The sequence below is a fragment of the Tupaia chinensis genome, unplaced genomic scaffold (assembly GCF_000334495.1).
Source record: "Tupaia chinensis unplaced genomic scaffold, TupChi_1.0 Scaffold000045_1, whole genome shotgun sequence".
Lineage (NCBI taxonomy): Eukaryota > Metazoa > Chordata > Mammalia > Scandentia > Tupaiidae > Tupaia > Tupaia belangeri.
The window spans coordinates 4,843,487-4,862,926 of NW_006159501.1; positions in this window are offsets into that span (position 1 = coordinate 4,843,487).

Below are 19,440 nucleotides of genomic sequence, written 5' to 3' on the forward strand. Positions count from 1 at the left end.
TAAATTTTTTTTTTTTTTTTTTTGGTATGTTATTTTAGCCACTAGCAGAGGTACATGAAGAAACTGACTGTCAGATACTCCTTACATATGATTAGTATATAAATTAGATTCTAATCTCCAAGTATTCCAAGTCTGCTTTTTTTAAAAAAAGTTCGTAGAGTGTGTGTGCTGGCCAAAGAGAGACAGAAAATGTGTGAGGGAGAGTGAGAAAGCACTGTCCATGGAATCATGAAGTATGGTCATGCTTTCTTTTTTTTTTTTTTTTCTGGATTTTGAGCATGCACACACATGCATCTGGCATGTTTTTTAAGCATCTGGGTCTGGGACTCAAACAATACAGTCAGCCATGTGGGATCTAGCCCCCTTGACCACCATGCAACAAGGCCAGTCCCTAACATTGTCTTTTGAACCAGCATTTGGCGTAATGGCTATGTCACTGGACTCCAACAGCAGTTCGAGTCCCGGACCTGGTGGCTTAAACTCACACCAGGGATGTGTGCGTGTGTGCCCAAGATCCTGAGAGAAGAATGGAGGAGAAGGGATTGTGGCATGGCCATTCCTCCTGGGGAGTGATTTCTCACTTTCTGACTCTGTCTTTCTGGGGAGAGCATGTGCCTTATAGCCAAAACCTCTCCAAGAAAAAAGACTGTCTTTTATTAAGAAAAAATCCCCTAAAGGAATATCATAAAGCAAAGCTTTGGAGTCTGAGGACCTGGACACTAATGGGGACATTGTTATTTTTTTCACATTTTTTTAATTTCATTTTCTCTTTTACATTCAATCACATTATTTGGCTTACAAAATGAATATTTCAACATGTGAAGATTTCTCCTTTGTCCAGTTGATAAAACTATAAATGTATCTTCAACGGGTAATACCACATTTCTTTCTCCCATTAATGCTTTGCCTCTCTATTTTTCTTCTAAATGTCCTTCCTCAGACTCTACTCTTTCACACATACTATATCAGGTATTCACATCCATTTACTGAACATTGTTATTTTATTTATTTATTTTTTCTTTGAGAGGTTTTTGCTATAGGGCGTGTGTGCTTGCCAGAAAGACAGAGAGAGACAGAAAGCGAGAAATCACCCTCCAGAGGGGATGGCCACGACGCAATTCCTTCTCCTCCATTCTTCTTTGGGATCTTGGGCAGGCATGCACATGCGCCTGGCATGAGTTTAAGCCACCAGGTCTGGGACTCAAACCACGGTCAACTACATGGGAGTCCAGCAACGTAGCCATTATGCCATCTGCTGGTTCCAAGGACATAGTTATTAATATTTGATGTTTATATAAACTTTGGACCTAAAAGCATATTCTGCATCCATTATGTTACACAAGATTACCTTGAAAGAGAAGCCAAATATTAAGATGGTGCAGCCATGAGAAAGAAGGATGCTCGTGTCCTGAGGGCAATGCTAGTGTCCCAGGGCAATGAATTCACATGCTGAATCCTAACCACCTCTGCCTGGACAGATACTATGAGAGAGAATTTAACACCCATCTTGGTTAATCAACTCTTTCCTATCATGTATGAATAAAATGGACCAAACCTAATCCCACTAATAACTTTCAAAGTCAAGCCCAAGTTATACCTCTTCCTTGAATGCTTCCTGGAGCACAGAGAATAATAGAACTGTTGTCTTTCTAAACTGTAGGATCATTATCGTTCAAATCTTTTTTTTTTTTTTTTTTTGTTTAAAAAGTTTTGTTTTTTTAGCCACTAGCAGAGGTACATGAAGAAACTGACTGTCAGATACTCCTTACATATGATTAGTATATAAATTAGATTCTAATCTCCAAGTATTCCAAGTCTGCTTTTTTTAAAAAAAGTTCGTAGAGTGTGTGTGCTGGCCAAAGAGAGACAGAAAATGTGTGAGGGAGAGTGAGAAAGCACTGTCCATGGAATCATGAAGTATGGTCATGCTTTCTTTTTTTTTTTTTTTTCTGGATTTTGAGCATGCACACACATGCATCTGGCATGTTTTTTAAGCATCTGGGTCTGGGACTCAAACAATACAGTCAGCCATGTGGGATCTAGCCCCCTTGACCACCATGCAACAAGGCCAGTCCCTAACATTGTCTTTTGAACCAGCATTTGGCGTAATGGCTATGTCACTGGACTCCAACAGCAGTTCGAGTCCCGGACCTGGTGGCTTAAACTCACACCAGGGATGTGTGCGTGTGTGCCCAAGATCCTGAGAGAAGAATGGAGGAGAAGGGATTGTGGCATGGCCATTCCTCCTGGGGAGTGATTTCTCACTTTCTGACTCTGTCTTTCTGGGGAGAGCATGTGCCTTATAGCCAAAACCTCTCCAAGAAAAAAGACTGTCTTTTATTAAGAAAAAATCCCCTATGTTGTCTGACTCTAGGCTCAAATGTATACTATGGTAGTTATTGTCTTCATTAATGGTAGAGTACCTGCTCATGCAAGAAAAAGACAGAAAGAAGCACCTTCCATGGGATGTGGTCTTGCTGTGATCCCCTTCCTCCAGTCCTGTGACCTACAAAATCTGTGCACTCGTGCGTGTGCCTAGCATGTTTCAGACTGACTGGGTCAGGGACTGGAACTATGGCCACCCTGAGGAATCTGGTTTCTCTTGAGTAATCCAATACTGCTACATGATGGCGCTGGCCCATGGTTATTAAAATAATGATTTAAAGGAAGTTATGTTTCTTACAAAGAAATTATAAAAATCAGAAGAAATTTTAAGAGCACATAACAATAGTGATTGAATATATAAATAATAATAATAAAGTAAATTAAAAAATTCTATAATCCCACAATAGAAGTACATATTCACATGGAGACTAAAATGGACAATAACACCAGAAATCTGACCAACAAAGTCATATGTGTTCTTTCTACTCCTGTCTGGAGACTCTCATCACATCAGTAATTGAGTATAAACATACACACATGCATTCTAAGAAAGTGTAATAAATTAACAAATTTTCAAGAATTGTAAGATCACCATTTTTTTGTTTGTTTTTATTATTTATTTTGCATTAATTCACTGAACATCTTCACAGCATACAAGATGCAGTTTCCCATCCAAAATACACTGCATAGTGGCTTAGTCATACATATTATCATCACAAATAATTTTCCATTTCTTGTTCACCATTTTAGTGGTATAACTTGAGCTTGAGGTGTAACTTGAGCTTGACTTTGAAAGTTATCATTGGGATTAGATTTGGTCTGTCTTATTCAAATGTGATAGGGAAAAGTTGATTAGCCAAGATGGGTGTTAAATTCTCTCTCATAACACCTGTCCAGGCAGAGGTGGTGTTAGAAACTAAATCATAAAACTCTGAAACTAAACATGACTCAAGTGATCAGATAGCTTTACATTCATTTTATCCAGAAATGGACTGAAACTGCCAGAGAAGTTTTTGTGAAAGTGTCTTCACAGAGTGTGTTACTGAAGATTCAACTTTTATCCAAATTCCAAGTATTAAGAAGGAAGAAACAATCTCATAGTTGTTGTACATTAAAAACCCTATTGGAAGACCTACAAAACTGTTATACTATAACTGATTAAATAGAACTCAGTTGCATTTTAGCCATATCTAGCATCCAGCAGAACAAAGGCATTCACATTTAATTTACTAAAGAAATTAAAAAAAAAAGAATGGATACATTAAATATTTGGCACCTGGCTTCCCCTGTCACAATCCTCCTTTTCAATAATCTAATGATCTCTGGGTGACTTTCTCTTATATAACACACTGCCTCTTTGCCTCCCTCAGAAAACATCCCCAGGGTCTCACGCAAACACTACACCCAGCTCAAGCCCAGACTCTCTGCTCCTTTTTCTCTTTAGATCTGAAAGAGGCTCTGGATCATTGGGCATTATATAAACTGAAAATGACATATTTCCCCTGAGCAACCAGTAGACATGATACAGAACAATTCAATAAGGACTATTATCCAGGGGACCAGCAGGTGGCATGGCAGTGAAAGGTGCTAGACTCCCACATTAGCCAATAATGGTTCAAGTCTCAGACCTGGTGGCTTGCTTTCTCACTTTCCCTCTCTGTCTCTGATCAAATTGGAAAATAATAATAATAATAATAAATAAAGTTAAATAAAATAATCCTTTTAAGAAATAACTACAGCTCAGAAAAAAAGGTACTTACATTATTGGGAGAAGTGATTTATAAGGAGTACTGCATGAAGTAGAATAGGATAAGAGGCAATCACTTGTGCAGGAATGATCTGGAAATGCTTCAGAGTAGAAAAAGTATTTCATTTGGATATCAAACAATAAGTAATCCTCAAAAATAGAAAAAGAGAAAATTAGAATTGCAATAATATTAATGATGATAGTAATGAAACTATTGAGATTTACTAAGTATTTCCTACATTTAATACATATTATTGCTCTATATGTGTTACTTGCTTTATTTATTGTAATAATTCTATGATACAAAATGTTTAATTCCATTTCTACAGAGGTGAAGTATGATGCTTATGCTCACCAGCTAGTTAACAGTAAGAGTGGGATTCAATTCTAGTCAGTCTGGTGCCCTGCTCTTAACCACTAAAATCGATTTCTGATTTCACTGTTGCTGTCAATAGAGACACCACAGAAATGTGCTGAGATGTTCGACAGAATGTACTAGAAACCAGCAGGTGGTTTCACTTTATGCTGTGGCACATGAGCGATTTTCAAAGCACAGATAAGACCACTGTGTGCGAGCTGATGTCTGCTCTCTAGGCTTCATGGTTTTCATAAACCGATTTTAGACTCTGTGCTCTCATAGCGTTGAGGTGATTATAACACCAGGCTAATGCTTATTTTACAGGTTCGATACAGAAATAACCATGTGCTTGAGACATGCATACATATCAAGGCTAAAAGCTAATGTGATTTAGATGGGAATCGTCTGGGCGTGGGGACAGCTCCATATCCACCTGCTCTAAACAACAGGCAGAATAGAGAGAAATGGAAGATGAAGTGCTATAAATACTCCAAGCATATACTCTTTGTTTTTTACCATGTTATAGGCAAGGTTGAACTACCAATTTGTGAAGCATGTATATTCTAAGGTAACAATTTAAAACTGCTTTGTTCATGCATTTTTTGTCTGAATAAGAATGGATAATGTGAGCATAATGTTGTAGTTGATCACACTTAAGCAAAATAGGATTTAAATTCATAGGGCTTGGCACATAGAAGACAAGGAATGCATTCTATTGAATCGATAAATATAAATCACACACTGCACTAGCTCTAGGGGAAGATTCACACCCTAGGACATCATTGTCCACTTTGATTTTCTGTGGTCCTAGAAATATCTTCTAGTATAGACAGTTATACAGTATTTGTAGCTACAGCAAATGTCTCTTTCAAATTTTATTTTAGCTCATTTAAGTTTAAGCTTAAATCGCTATATATGGCTAATAGCTATCATATTGGACAGCACAGCTCCAGAAAGCAAAACTGTGTTCGATATGTAATTAATATGTTTACAGTGGTACACCATAAAATATCTTTTAAAATCTTTGCACATGATAGCCTTTGTATCATAAGGCAAGAGCAAAGAGAGGATTATTATCAAGTTACTGTATAAAATATTTATTGGGAACCAGCAGTTAGCGTAATGGCTATGTCGCTGGACTCCCACGTAGTCGACCGCGGTTCGTGTCCCGGACCCGGTGGCTTAAAACTCACGCCGGGCGCGTGTGTGTGTGTGCCCAAGATCCCGAGAGGAGAATGGAGGAGAAGGGATTGCGGCGTGACCATACCCCTGGGGGGTGATTTCCGCTTTCTGTCTCTATGTCTCTCTCTGTCTGTCTGGCGAGCGCACGCGCCCTACAGTGAAAATCTCTCAAAAAAAATATTTATTGAACTCCAGCAATTATTTTTCAATGTGCTATAGGTACCCACATGAATAAAAACTACAAACTGCATTGCAAGGGAAGATAAGGGGATAAAGTTCATAAAACCTATGGATTAATTTACAATATAATGTGATAAAGAGATGGATGCCTTGAAGAAAGTTGGGGGAGGAATGGAATGGGGAAAGCTATCTTTATTAAGGAAATTATATGTAAAATTGGAATACTTAATGGGATACTTACAAACTGAAGGGAGTGAGAGTTAGTTATTCTTGCAAATATCTTGGGGAAGGAGTCTTGTAGACATGAAAAGTGAGTAGAATAGCCCTAGGCAGGACTGATTGCCTAAGAACATCAAGGAAGTCCATATGATTTCAATGAATGACATAGCAAAGTATCAACAGTTAAATTGAAGGAATTAAGAAGGGCACGAATGATATAGGTTCTGTGGGCACTGTGGAATATGAATTATATTCTAACTGGGCAAGAAGTCATTGAGTTTCACTGCTTAGGAATTCTCAATGCAATCAAGAATGTCGTATACATTTTTTAGAAATCTACAGATTTTATCCTAAAATAGAGTAAGTATTCTACCATAAACCCAAAATAATATTATAAAAGCACTAAGAATATAGTAATCTTTTAGATACTTTTCTTTTTCTTTTTATAGTTTTCCTATAGGGAATGTGCACACACCAGAGAGAGGGAGAAGGGAAGAGAGAGAGAGATAGAGAAAGTGAGAAATCTCTCAGGGGGGTGATGGCTATGCCACAATCCCTTCTTCATTTTCCTCTAAAGACTTTGGACACAGATGCACACAAGTCTAGTGTGACTTTCAAGCTACTGGTTCCAGCACTTGAATGACAAAGTCAGCCACAAGGAATCCAACCTCCTTAGCCTCCATACCATCTCCTGGGCCTAATGTAAATATTGCTAAAAAAAAAAAAAAATCAAGTATTTCACATTCTTAAGCAATCATAAGTTTAATTTTCCTTCTTTTTTCATTACCAGAGGGTGTATGTACTCAGAGGAGAGAGATAAATAGATAAAGAGAGAGAGGGAAAAGAAGTACCCTTCCTGCAAGGGGCATGGTCATTTCACAATCCCTTCTCCTACCTTTCTCTATCCTGATGGGATCTGGGGCATGCAAGTGCACAAGCCTGGCTTGTTTCCCAAGTTGGTGGGGAGAGTAGTCACATTGCAGTTAGCCATGTGGGATCCGACTCCCTTAACAATTAGACTACAGTGGTGTTCCCTTCAGTTTCATTTTCTGTCTTCATTATTAACATAAAATTTGCTTTTTTTTTTTCTTTTGCTATAGGGAGCAAGCACTTGCCACAAAGAGAGACAGAAAGCAATAAGTCTCCCCCCCTCAGGCGTGCACATGTGCAGGTGTGAGTTTAAGCCACTGGGTCTGGGACTCAAACTGCGGTTGACTACATGGGAGTGCAGGGACATAGCCATTATGCCAACTGCTGGTCCCTATAAACATAAAACTTAAAGAATAAAAACTAATCTATTCACCATTTATAGAGTACAGTAATACATGTATAGGAAAATGGTGTAGGAGACCTGAGACTGGTTTAGATAAATATGTTTGACACTGTGGATCCTGAACTAAAATGGAAATACAGTCTTCAAGATGAGACTAAAAGCCAATGACCAGGGACCAGCAGGCATCATGGTGGTTAAGATGCTGGACTCCTACATGGCCAACTGCAATGTGAGGGTCAGATCTGACAAACCAACAGGTAAATAGCAATAACAAAATCATGAGTATTATCTCCAGATATTTGCAATGGTGTTTGAGAAACTAAATCATATTAGAGTTCTTTAAAGAAACATTATCAATATACATAGAAAGAAGCGAAGAGAGATGAAAAAAATTGAATTTTAAGGAATTGGTTTAGGAGATTACAGAGGTTGGGAAATTCAGAATGTGCACGGTGTGCCAGCCTGCGGAAGACATAGGAAGAGTGAATATTGCAGATCAAGCCTGAAGGCTGAAACACTGGTTCTTGCTCAGGAGAGGTCAATCTTTTATCCTATCCTGGCCATCAATCATTTGGATTTGGGCTACCAACATGATGGAAGGCAATCTTCTTTACTGAAAGTTCATCTACTTAGATACTAACCTCATCCAAAAATATTCTCACAGAAACATCAGAATACTGTTTAACTAAATATCTGGGCACTGTGGCCTGGTAAAGTTGACACATAAAATTAACATTCTATGTTCACAGTGTTTTTTGTTCGTTTTTAATCAGATTGTTTAAAATTATTTATTTATTTATTCCATGAGCAAAAGAGATAGAGGAGAGAGAGACAGCAACCCTCCCACCCAACAGGGTCTGATGTCATGCTCTATCCCCAACCTTTAGCCAACCCCAGATCATGAGCAAGTGTGCTTAGGTAAGGTGAAGGAATTAAAGGGGGATCAACTATACACATTCTGGGGCCACTGATAGATTTTTGAGTTTTAGTCTAAATGGAAGAAGTCGTTGACTTTCATTGCTTAAAAACTCCCATTACAACTGAGAATATCATATGCATTTTTTTCAGAAATCACTGATAAATATTCCACAGGAAACAAATAGAGTTTTTAACATTCTGGGAGGTCTCTGGACTTGAACTAGAAACCTTCACACATGGAACTTCCTGCAGAGTATCACATCTCACTGCTATACTACAGGCTGGCCCACTGTTCAGTTTTCATTCAAGAGAAAGAAATTTGCACCTAAGCTCCACTGAACATATTCAGTTCTATGTCATATTTAAGTTAACTTTAATCAGTTGTATTGATTAGATATAGGTTTACAAAAAATCTAGATACAAGTTTGAGGTGGTGTTTAAATAAGATAAAAAATCATTAATTTTCAGCCTTATCATACTGTTAAGATTCTATGCTCGTATGCAGAAGACATATGAGAGAGTTTGAATTCAGGACAGTTTAAAATCCCATGCAATTAAAACTTCACTTTACTATTAATCTCGGAAAAAGACAGACATGCTAAGAATATTTTATCTCCTAGTCAATTCCTTTCCACTGACAAATGTATAAATCTAAGAATGGTATTTAAAAAAGGATGATTATACAGTAATGTGTAAGTGGAGAGCAAAATTGCAGGTCTGGTTTGGCCGCCCTCTGCTTGCTGAGCTGGGAGCTTGAAATTGACTGCAGTATATAAAACAGCAAGTCTGGGGCAAAGACCAGTCAGAGTAGAAAAAAAAAATAGCAACCTTTTCCCATTACTTTTTCATTTATATCTAAAGAACTTCTCCATTCACTGATACCTCTACCTAGACTGAGAAATAAAATGTAATCAATACATGAACAAGTAATATTCACAGCTAATTCTGTGTGTGCCTATTACCTGGGGGGGGGCGGAACAAGATTGAAATAAATAAACACTGTAGATATAATCAGGATATAGATGTTACAATGATACTTCATAATAAATAACTTAACAAACTTTAATTTTTTAAAAATATTTTAATGTATTTTATACATTCAATCGCTATACATCATTTAGCTTATAAGGTGAATTTACCTAACATGAATCAGGATATAGACATTACAATGATACTTCATAATAAATAACTTGACAAACTTTAATTTTTTAAAAATATTGTAATGTATTTTATACATTCAATCGCCATACATCACTTAGCTTATAAAGTGAATTTACCTAACATGAATACACTTCACACCATTCCAGTTGGGGATACTACACACATTATCATCAACAGATAATCCATTTCTGTGTCCCATAACTGTCTTTCCTCTCTATTTTCCTCCTTAATTGCTTTCTTTATTCTCTCACCCCTCTCCCACGCTCTTCACATACAGTCTCCAGAGTCCATAACCATTTTCATGCTTCTTTATCCTCTAAGCTTTCAGTTTCCACCATAGAGTGTGAATAGTCAGTATATATTAAGTGGAGACATGTGTGTCTCTATTTCATAGTCTGGCTTGTTTTACTCAGTAGTAAATCTTCCATATTCGTCCACTTTCTATCAAATGCCTGGATCTTGTTTTTTGTTGTTGCTGTTGTTTGTTTGTATGGTTGAGTAGTAGTCCATAGAGTATATCTGCCACACTTTTCCAATCCATTCATCTGTTTGTGGGCATTTGAATTGCTTCCACATCTTAGCAATTGTGAATAATGCCACAATAAATGTAGATGTGTAAGCACTTTTCTGACTGAGCATTCTCCTATCCTTTGAGTAGATACCCAGGAGGGAATTGCTGGATTATATCGTAGTTATATTTGTAGATCTTTGAGGAACATCTATATTGTTCTCCACAATGGCTGGACCAATTTCCATTCCCACCAACAGTGTAGGTGAGTTCCCTTTTCGCTTTTCAGCCTTTTGGCTAAGATCAAGTATGTAACCTTTTTAATTTTGCTATTCTGACTGAGGTTAGGTGGTATCTTATTGTAGTTTTGATCTGCATCTCCCTTATTATTGGGCATGTTGAGAATTCTTTCATATGCTTTTTTAGTTGTTCATATGTCTTCCTTAGAGATTTGTTTGTTCAGCTCATATTCCCATCTTTTAATTGGGTTGATTTTTTTTTGGGGGGGTGGGTTAAGCCAGTTGAGTTCCCTGTGAATTCTATTTATCAGTCCTTTATCTGAGACATAGTTTACAAAAATATTCTTCCATTTTGAGGGTTGTTGACTCATACTAACTACTGTGTCTTTTACTGTGTAGAAATATTTTAATCCTATGTAGCCCCACTGTCTATTTTGGGGATTATTTCCCGTGCATTGGAGATCTTATTTAAGAAGTCTTTGTCTACCCCAATTTTATTTAACTCTTACCATAAGCCAAGCTCGGTGTGCATTAGTTTCTGGAGGCTTATAGAACTTGAAGGCAAGTAGTAATGAGGATAACTATTGAGTTGATCTTTAAGGATGTTGCCTTATGCCATGTATATCCACAACCACAAATCTCTTTTTTTTTTTTAAATTTCTAATGAATGCTACACTGACAACTCGGCAGCTTCCTTCAAGTCAAAACTCAGATTGCTGTGAGGTTTCCTGTGGCCTCTGAAGTTATGTAGCCAGTCTTGGGAGATTCATGTATGTGGATTCACTTTATCTTTCACTCTTCACTCCTCTACACTGAATGTCATTGTATAATGACTATTAAGGGTTCCCTTGCAGGAACTAATATTACCAAAGATGCTTTCCACTATTAGAGTCTACAATAGAAGGAGAGGCAGAGTGGCTGGCTCCATAATGGGTGTCTGAATTTTTCTAGAACCAACTGATAGGACCACCTCTTCCCTTGATTTTGTTCTCAGCCTCTCAATCTACCATCAGCAATACAGCCCCTCTGTCTGGAAAGGAGGATGGATTGTCAACGCTTCAACTTGGTAAACTCTGTGGGAAACATGGAGTGGACCTTCTCTAAGTTCTACTTCACCTGTTCAGCATCCCCTTGGGCTGTAGAAATACAATACCCACTGCAGAGCCACACAACAGAGCCAGTAAGGATGTCTCCTATAAGCCCAGAATCCAATCTCTGCTCCCTCCCCACTCATAGCATTATGAAGCTCATTCTATGAGATGAGCCCTGATACATACTTGTATCAGTTATCCAGGAGACGCCCCAATCAGTGGATGGATATCACCTCCTTCTCATGCATGTGTCAACATGACAAAAGTAGCAGATTGCATAAACAGAGATCATACAGGTTGTAGAAAAGTGAACTCAAGAATTGCATAGAACTCATCTTCATCTTAGCTATTTCTTATTTATTGAACTTTTCTAAGGTTTTTATTTTTCTATTCCTAATTAAAATAATAAAAGATGTATGGGAGTGGTTGTTGAGAGAGAAGCTAAGGTTATGTGTTAGTTTTAAGACCACTTCCACATCTCTTTGGCATGCAAGAGTGTTTGCCAAATCATCTGTCTCAATGACCACAAGAACTCCACTGCAGTTTAAACCCTGCTACTTATTTTCATATAAGTGGGCTTCCTGGAATTAATACTGGCATTACTATTATGGGTTGGAAAGCTATGTGATAAATGCTGGATAGATAGGTAGAATCATAGGTATATGCCAACCAGTTATGCACACATGCACAAATACATATTTTATGTAGGTATTTATGTAATATACACACACACACACACACACACACGTGAGGGCTCTTTGAAGAGTTCAAGAAAAATGTATGATGGGAACCAGCAGTTAGCATAATGGCTATGTCGCTGGATTCCCACATAGTCGACTGCGGTTCGCATCCCAGACCCGGTGGCTTAGAACTCACACTGGGCGTGTGTGCGTGTGTGCCCAAGATCCCTAGAGGAGAATGGAGGAGAAGGGATTGCGGCATGACCATCCCCCCGGGGGCTGATTTCTTGCTTTCTGTCTCTATGTCTCTCTGTCTGTCTGGAGAGTGCACGCGCCCTATAGCAAAAAACCTCTCAAAAAAAAAAAAAGGTAAAAAGAAAAATGTATGATGAAAAAACCATGTATTGATTTTGAATATTTTTGCACCAAAAGAAACTTGTACTTTAATTTTGAATATGTTTTGCACCAAAAGAAACTCTTACTTTAATTGCATTTTTCTATGAAAGTTTTGAAGTTCCCGTGTGAGTGTGTGTGTGTTTGTGTGCAGATTTGAGGAATGTGTAGCAGTAGCTAGTGATGTCACTGATACAAAATAAAGCTCTGTCTGTCCTAACTTCATTTCAGTGCCTCTCCTCACTAACACCAGAAAACTCCTTAGCAAAAGACAATGCCTTTGGTTCTCTTATTGCACAATGATAACAAAGCAATAACAGCCACACTGACTTACATTGATTTGATTTTTTTTTTCCACATTAAATTTTAACTGAGTATTCAGTGCAGTTTGAGTTCAGGCTCCTCTAACAGGTTGTCACAGATTGGACAAACATTTAAATAACAAACATTTATTTCTCACAGTTCTGGAGGCTGGTAAGTCTAAGATCAGGGTGCTAGCAAGGTTGATTTCCAGGGAGGGCCTAGACTGCTGACTTCTCACGGTATTTTCATGTGTAGGAAAGAGAGCAGGTAGTTCTTCAGTCTCTAAATACACACTCTGGTTTCTCTTCAGATCATATAAATCTTTCGCCTTTTATTAATTACATTCTTCGGGTCTTCATTTTCATGACTTATTTCCCCAAGACCCCCCACTCCCAAATACCTTCATTTTAATTTATAAATTTGGGGAATCACAAACATTCAGTTCATAATAGGTATTTAACTTTTTATTTATATTGCCTTTTAAATGTATATTCATTTACATCTTACAACCTCACAGCACTATTTATTATTTCAAGTTTACTGTTGACAAAACTTATGCTGAGAAAGTTCAAGTTCAATGCCCAAATTTAGAATATAAATACACGTCTCTTACAGAAACATTATAGTCAGTTAATTCTGAAACCTTGTTGAAAAAAAAAGAGTACTTTTATTAATCAGTATCCTGTGCTTTTATTCGGCCTATCTATCTACAATGTTCCTTTTGAAGTTTTTAGAAGACTAAATTTGTGGACTATGGAACATCATGCTGCATTAGCTAAATTTTACTACATCATTTCACTGAAATCATCTCTTCTTAGACCAGCAGCAGGATAATGGGAACCATAAGGGAGTATAAAATGGCAAAGAAGAAGAAGGAAAAGCAAAATCTAGCTTCTCAGATTTCCCATCGAACAGCCCTTCTTTCCTCTGCTTTTCTGGCACACAGGAAAAAAGGCATTTTGAATTCTTTGCAAAACCCATTACTTCCCTCGTTTTGTGTGATGCATGCACAGGGAGTTCGAATCCAGCTCTCTCTGCCCACACTCCACAGTCACTGGCAGGGCTCGGCTGCTCCTCCTCTGACCTGCAGCAGCCAGGTCTAGGAACCTCATCTCTTCCAGCCTGACTCTCCCCATCTGCAGTCTCTCTCTATGCCCAGCACAGCTGGGCTCTGCTAGTCAGGCTTATTGCCAGTCATCTCCAACTCGCCAAACCTTCACAAGGGCAGCTGGGACACAAGAATTTTCCTGGGAGTTCCTCAGCTGCCAGCTCGGATACTGTATTCTTGTTTGCTGAGCTAAAACTAGTAAAGATTGGCAAAGATAAATTAGCAACCGATCCAGGAGGATCACATGTCTCATCCAAACATTTGCCCAATGCTGATTCCAAGTAGCATTCAACGTTGTCTCTAACGAGCTAACAGATGTGGGCATTATCAGAGGAAGCTAATGTGGGATTATTCACAGAGCTGGGGCTGGATGAGTTTTTTGTCTAAATTATGTTTTGGAGCAACAGAATAGAAAATATCATTCTACTTTACAATTGACTTGCAGGACATAGAACACTTCGTTTGTTTGTTTGTTTTCGAGGCTCATCTCTCATAGCCAGATCACTCTAGCTGTAGTTGTCTACAACATACCTGGAGACTAGCATGTGAAGCCCAATATTCTGTCACTTACAGCATGTGAATTTGGAAAAACATCTATTCCTTGTAGGAGACCCATTACCTAGGGCTGATCAACACTGAGCAAGCTGCCACAGCTATCAAGTTTGGCTCTGGTAGAAAAACTGAGTGGCAAAATCTCTCTGAATGGCTGGGTTTCAGGCTCATGCACATTTGTCGGCCTTACCAGAATAAAGAGGGACTTACACTTAGAAACTGAGCTCTCCTTCCACACTCACCTTGTTTAATTTTAACATCAGTCTATAAAGAAAACATTGATAGTAAAAAGAAAAAGCCAATGACTACTTAAATACCAGTCAAAAAAGGTGCTTAAATACCATATATAGTTTATTACACAATATATAATATCAATGAGAGGTGTTATAGTGCTTGCTATCCATATGAAGAAACAAGGACCCAGAGAATTTAAGCTGTTTTCAGGTTTACTCACTCCATAATAGAACAGCTATCATGTCTGATACAAAATAAAGCTCTGTCTGTTCCCCCACTTGGAACAAGGCAGAGTGGGGGAATTCAGTCTTCAGAGGCAGGTGGGTGAAAGCTTGAACTTCTCTGCTGACCTGCAGTGCCTGCTCTCTGCAAGTTGCTTACCCTTACTGTTACATTTCAGTGGCATCATTAGAGGAATGACTATGCAGCCACCTTCCTGAATTAGAGATAACGCAGGTAAGGGGCTCACACACAGCAGTTGTTCAATAAACGGCCGTTTTCGGTATCCTTTCTAGGACTATCCACCTAGGCTGGAGAGGGAGATTCTTTTTCCAAATTTTCTACCCCAGAAATATTTCATCTGAAACCAGTCTGAGGTCTAGGATTGGAGTTGAAGTTTGGGTTTGAGATTTAATAGATTCAGTTACAGGAACTCGAGTAGCAGGAAATGAAAGAATATACTGATGATATTCCCTTCTTTGTGAGTGATTTATTTTGTTCCTTCAGGGTTACCAGGTGCCCCTGTGCCTGAGCCACCCTGTCAGCAAGTCCTGCCATTTTGTTATCTGTACCTAGACAACCGAAATCTACAATTCTTGTTCCTTTTAATGTCTTCTTATCCAAGTGAAGGTAAATGGTTACAATATTCTTGAGGTTTGGTACAAAAGAAATGGAAAGTTTGGGATGGCTTTAAATAGAATACTTAAAAGGGGAGAGGGGGACAGTGTAAGGAAGGAAATTAGGGAGAAAAATAGAGAAGTATACGTGGGACAGAAATGGTTTATTACTTGTTGATGATAATGTGTATAGTATTCTCAACTGGACTTGTCTGAGGTATATTTCATGCCAGGTAAATTCCCTCTACAAACCAAAAGATGTATAGTGATTGACAGTCTAAAAAAAATAATGATAAAAATAATACTCTAATATTATCTATGAAGTAAAATCTTTTGATAAAGTTTTCTGTATTACATTATACAGAACACAACAGTCTTCATTTATTTATCCTGATAGAAGTTCTTTACAAGATGAAGTAATCTGGAATCTTCCTTTACTGTATTACCTACTATTTGAGGAGAAATCATTAAACTGAGTTAATGTTTACCACTTGCAGACTGAGCTATTACAGAAATATTTTGAGTCCAGAGCTAGTTGTGTAACAGATCATCTTGAAGTTCAACAGGACTGCAGCCATTTTGAAACTAAGAAAGGCCTCTAAGGAGAACCACCTGACCAAGTGCTGAGTCATTAGAGAGCTGTTAGAGGAATGGTCGATGGGAAATCAGGAGTGGGTGTTAGAAATAAAGCAAGATAATTACCCAGGGGAAAGTGATTGGCTTTGATTGATTGTAGTAAGGAGTGGTTTACACATGCTTATTTCCTGTACTGAGAAATGCAGAGAGCTTGTTGAGCTTTCTGAGACAGTTTGGTGGTGTTCGCAATCTCCATGTAGCCCAGTTACAGAAATAAATTCCCTTCTTCTCTAACCTCTGACTCTTGCTTCGTTGGCTGTGAGAAGCTGCAGACAGACTTAGTTTACCGGTAAGTTGATTTCTATTACTACTAGGGCAGATGAGGATGTGGGAATCAGTTCTATTATATTTTGTAAATAATAATTAGTAAAAGTTGGGGTATAAGAATTGCATGTTATTAAAACAAATTGTTAGCATTTTCAGGTGGAAATTTGCTTTTCTTTTTTTATAAAATATGCTTAAGTTGACCAAATATGCAGATTGAAAAATGTAATGGCATGGTAACTTCAATGCAAAAGGTACAAGGTGCAGATCATCTTCTGAAGTGTTTATTTTGTGTTTTGCCTTTACAATGAAGTGCACAATTACTGATTTTGATGTTCTTGGGTCATGCTTTATTTTCTTTAGGACTACTGAAATGAAGTTCTATTATCTTTTATTAAGATTTGACATAGTAAAATAATATCCACTTGATTTTTTATTATTTAATTAGTTGGTTAATTTTATTTTATGTAATACTTCCTGCCCAATTCCTGAAAAATTATTCTCCTGGAAATTCAGTAATTTCCTAAGAAGAAGACATGGAGTTGACATTTTCGTAGCAAAATTTCCTAAAATAAGTGTCTTTTCATTTATCAAAGTTAAAAATCTTAACTAGAGGGAAGAATTTTTAAGCTATATTTATTTATATCTCATCTATTTCATATATATTTATTATATATATATTTTATATATATATATATAAAATATATATATATAATTGGTATTTCTGAACCTGAACCAGAGAGGAAATAGATTTTATGTATGTTTGTGTTTGTGTATATATATACATATATATCTCAACATATAACTATCATTTGTTAAGTTCCATGCAAATACCATGTATTCATTATCTTATTTAACAAGTGCACTAAACTCAAGAAGTGGCTTATTATTCCCCTCTTATGGACAAAGACCTGAAGACATGAGTATTAAGTAACCAATACTCAAGGACACTTGGCTAACAAGTGATAGCTATGTGGTTTGATTCCAGAGTGGCTTGTAAATCCATGAAGCAATGATATCATTCTACCTCTTGTTATCCTTACCACTTCATTCTAATTGCTTTCTTCAATCATATACTCTCCCACTGATTGAGGATTTGAATTTATTTTAATTTTATTATTTCTAATGTGGCTTTTATTTCTACATTTGTTTTGTTTTGTTTTGATTGTCATTTTCCTAAAACCTGCGATTAAAGATTGTCTATTTGTCTTACTCTATTATTGCATTGCTAATGGAAATACTTGCGACTGGGTGATTTATGAAGAATTGAGGATTATTTGACTCATGATTACAGTGGTTGGAAAGTCCAAAGACATGACAGTAGCTACCACATGGCCAGTAGAAATAGAGAGGGTAGCAGGCATGTCCAGAGAATGTGGTATGTATTCCATGTTGGTTTTCTAGTCTCATTGTCTCTGCTTTATACCCAACCCACCAGGACTCAATGCTGGGGACCCTACCCTAATCTTGCAAACTAATCTCCTCCTAGTGACCCCATCCCTGATACAATAATTGGACAAGTTTTCAGTCACATGAATTTCGGAGGAACATATTCAAAGTACAGAACTTTCTCTTATTTTATAGATTCTCTGATTTATTTTTCTGCTCAGGTGAATGATCTTATGCTTAATATCTCTAAGATGATAAAAATATTTTTTTCCCAAAGTACCCCTTTACTATTTGCTTACCTGCATTCTAATACATGGCGATGTTCTTCTATTCATTTTCTTCACTCATTTTATTTTGTATCATTATGTACTTACAGAAGTTCTATGCTATCACTTTTTAGGTCACTTCATAGTTAAAGATATTTTTCACTTTTTGTTGTTGGGGAAATTTTTGCTATAGGGCACATGCACTCCCTGGAAAAATGGAGAAAGACAGAAAGCAAAAATCACCCTCTGGGGGGAATGTCTATACTGTAACGTAATCTCTTCTCCATTCTCCTCTTTGGGCATGCACTCTCATGCACCTGATGTGAGTTTCAAGTTACCATGCTCAGAATTTGAACTGCATTTAGCTATGAGGGAGTGTAGCCAGGTAACCACTACAGCATCTGCTGGTCCCTCAGTTGAGTCAATTTTGTTAAAGAACATCTGGTTTAATAAAGTGGAAGAAATCTATAATTATAATTTGAGCCATATACTTTAATATTTTTAACAAAATATGAATTTTTGTTTGACTAGACCCTGATTAACCCTGACATCCACCATTTTGAAAGTGATGTTTTTAGTGAAGACCCTCCATTTATAGGCTCCGCATGAACTCAAACTAATTGTTGTTACTTTTCTTTATTTTAAAATTTGCCATAGGACACATGCATTCACTGGACAGAAACAAAATAAAAGAGATTGAGAAAGAGAAACCAGAATTTAATCAGGAAAATTGAACCAGAACAGAAGATAAAAGTACATGAGACTGATAGGTTCATGCACCTACCGTTTGAACAGAATCCTAACCTGTTTCCTGGCTTTAAGCAAAGTTCCTTGGCATTTCTTTAAGTTAAAACTGGTTTTCTTAGTAGTAATGAGTGAACTCACCATTGAAAGTAGTTAGATTATGTAGGAAATTGTGTGATCAATGCAATGTGGGTGAGAAGGGAATGAAGGACAATTGTAGACACCGGAGGTGGTGTAAGAGGAGGGTGGGAAGGGACAGAGGGTCAGAAAGAGGGGTGGAAATAACTCTAGGAACTAGAAATGGAAAATTTTTTGTAATGTTCATGATTGAGTCACTACGCAGTGTGTACTGGATGGGAGATCACATTTTGTGTGCTGTGATGATGCTTAGGGAAGGAATGTAAATTGAGTTACAAAAAAAAAGTTTCAGGAAAAAAAATACATATATCTATTCAATGACCGCAGTAGGATATGTAGCCCCAGCTACGTGCCACTTTATAAGGATGCGTGAAGTTAGACTTGTGTTCATGGAAATGTGTGTCACCTGTGTTTGCTATGAGGGTATTTGGATTGATTAGGGTCTTTGGTGATTCAACAAAATGTGGGGGGAAAACAGTATGGAAAGCAAATATAGATACCAGAGACAGTGTGGGAGGAGAATGGGAGATGGCAGAGGGTAAGAGATAGGGAATCAAGGATGGGGGGAAAAAAAGCAAAACATACAGAAAACAAGAAATGGAAGATCATTTGCTGACAATAACATGTTTGTTGATG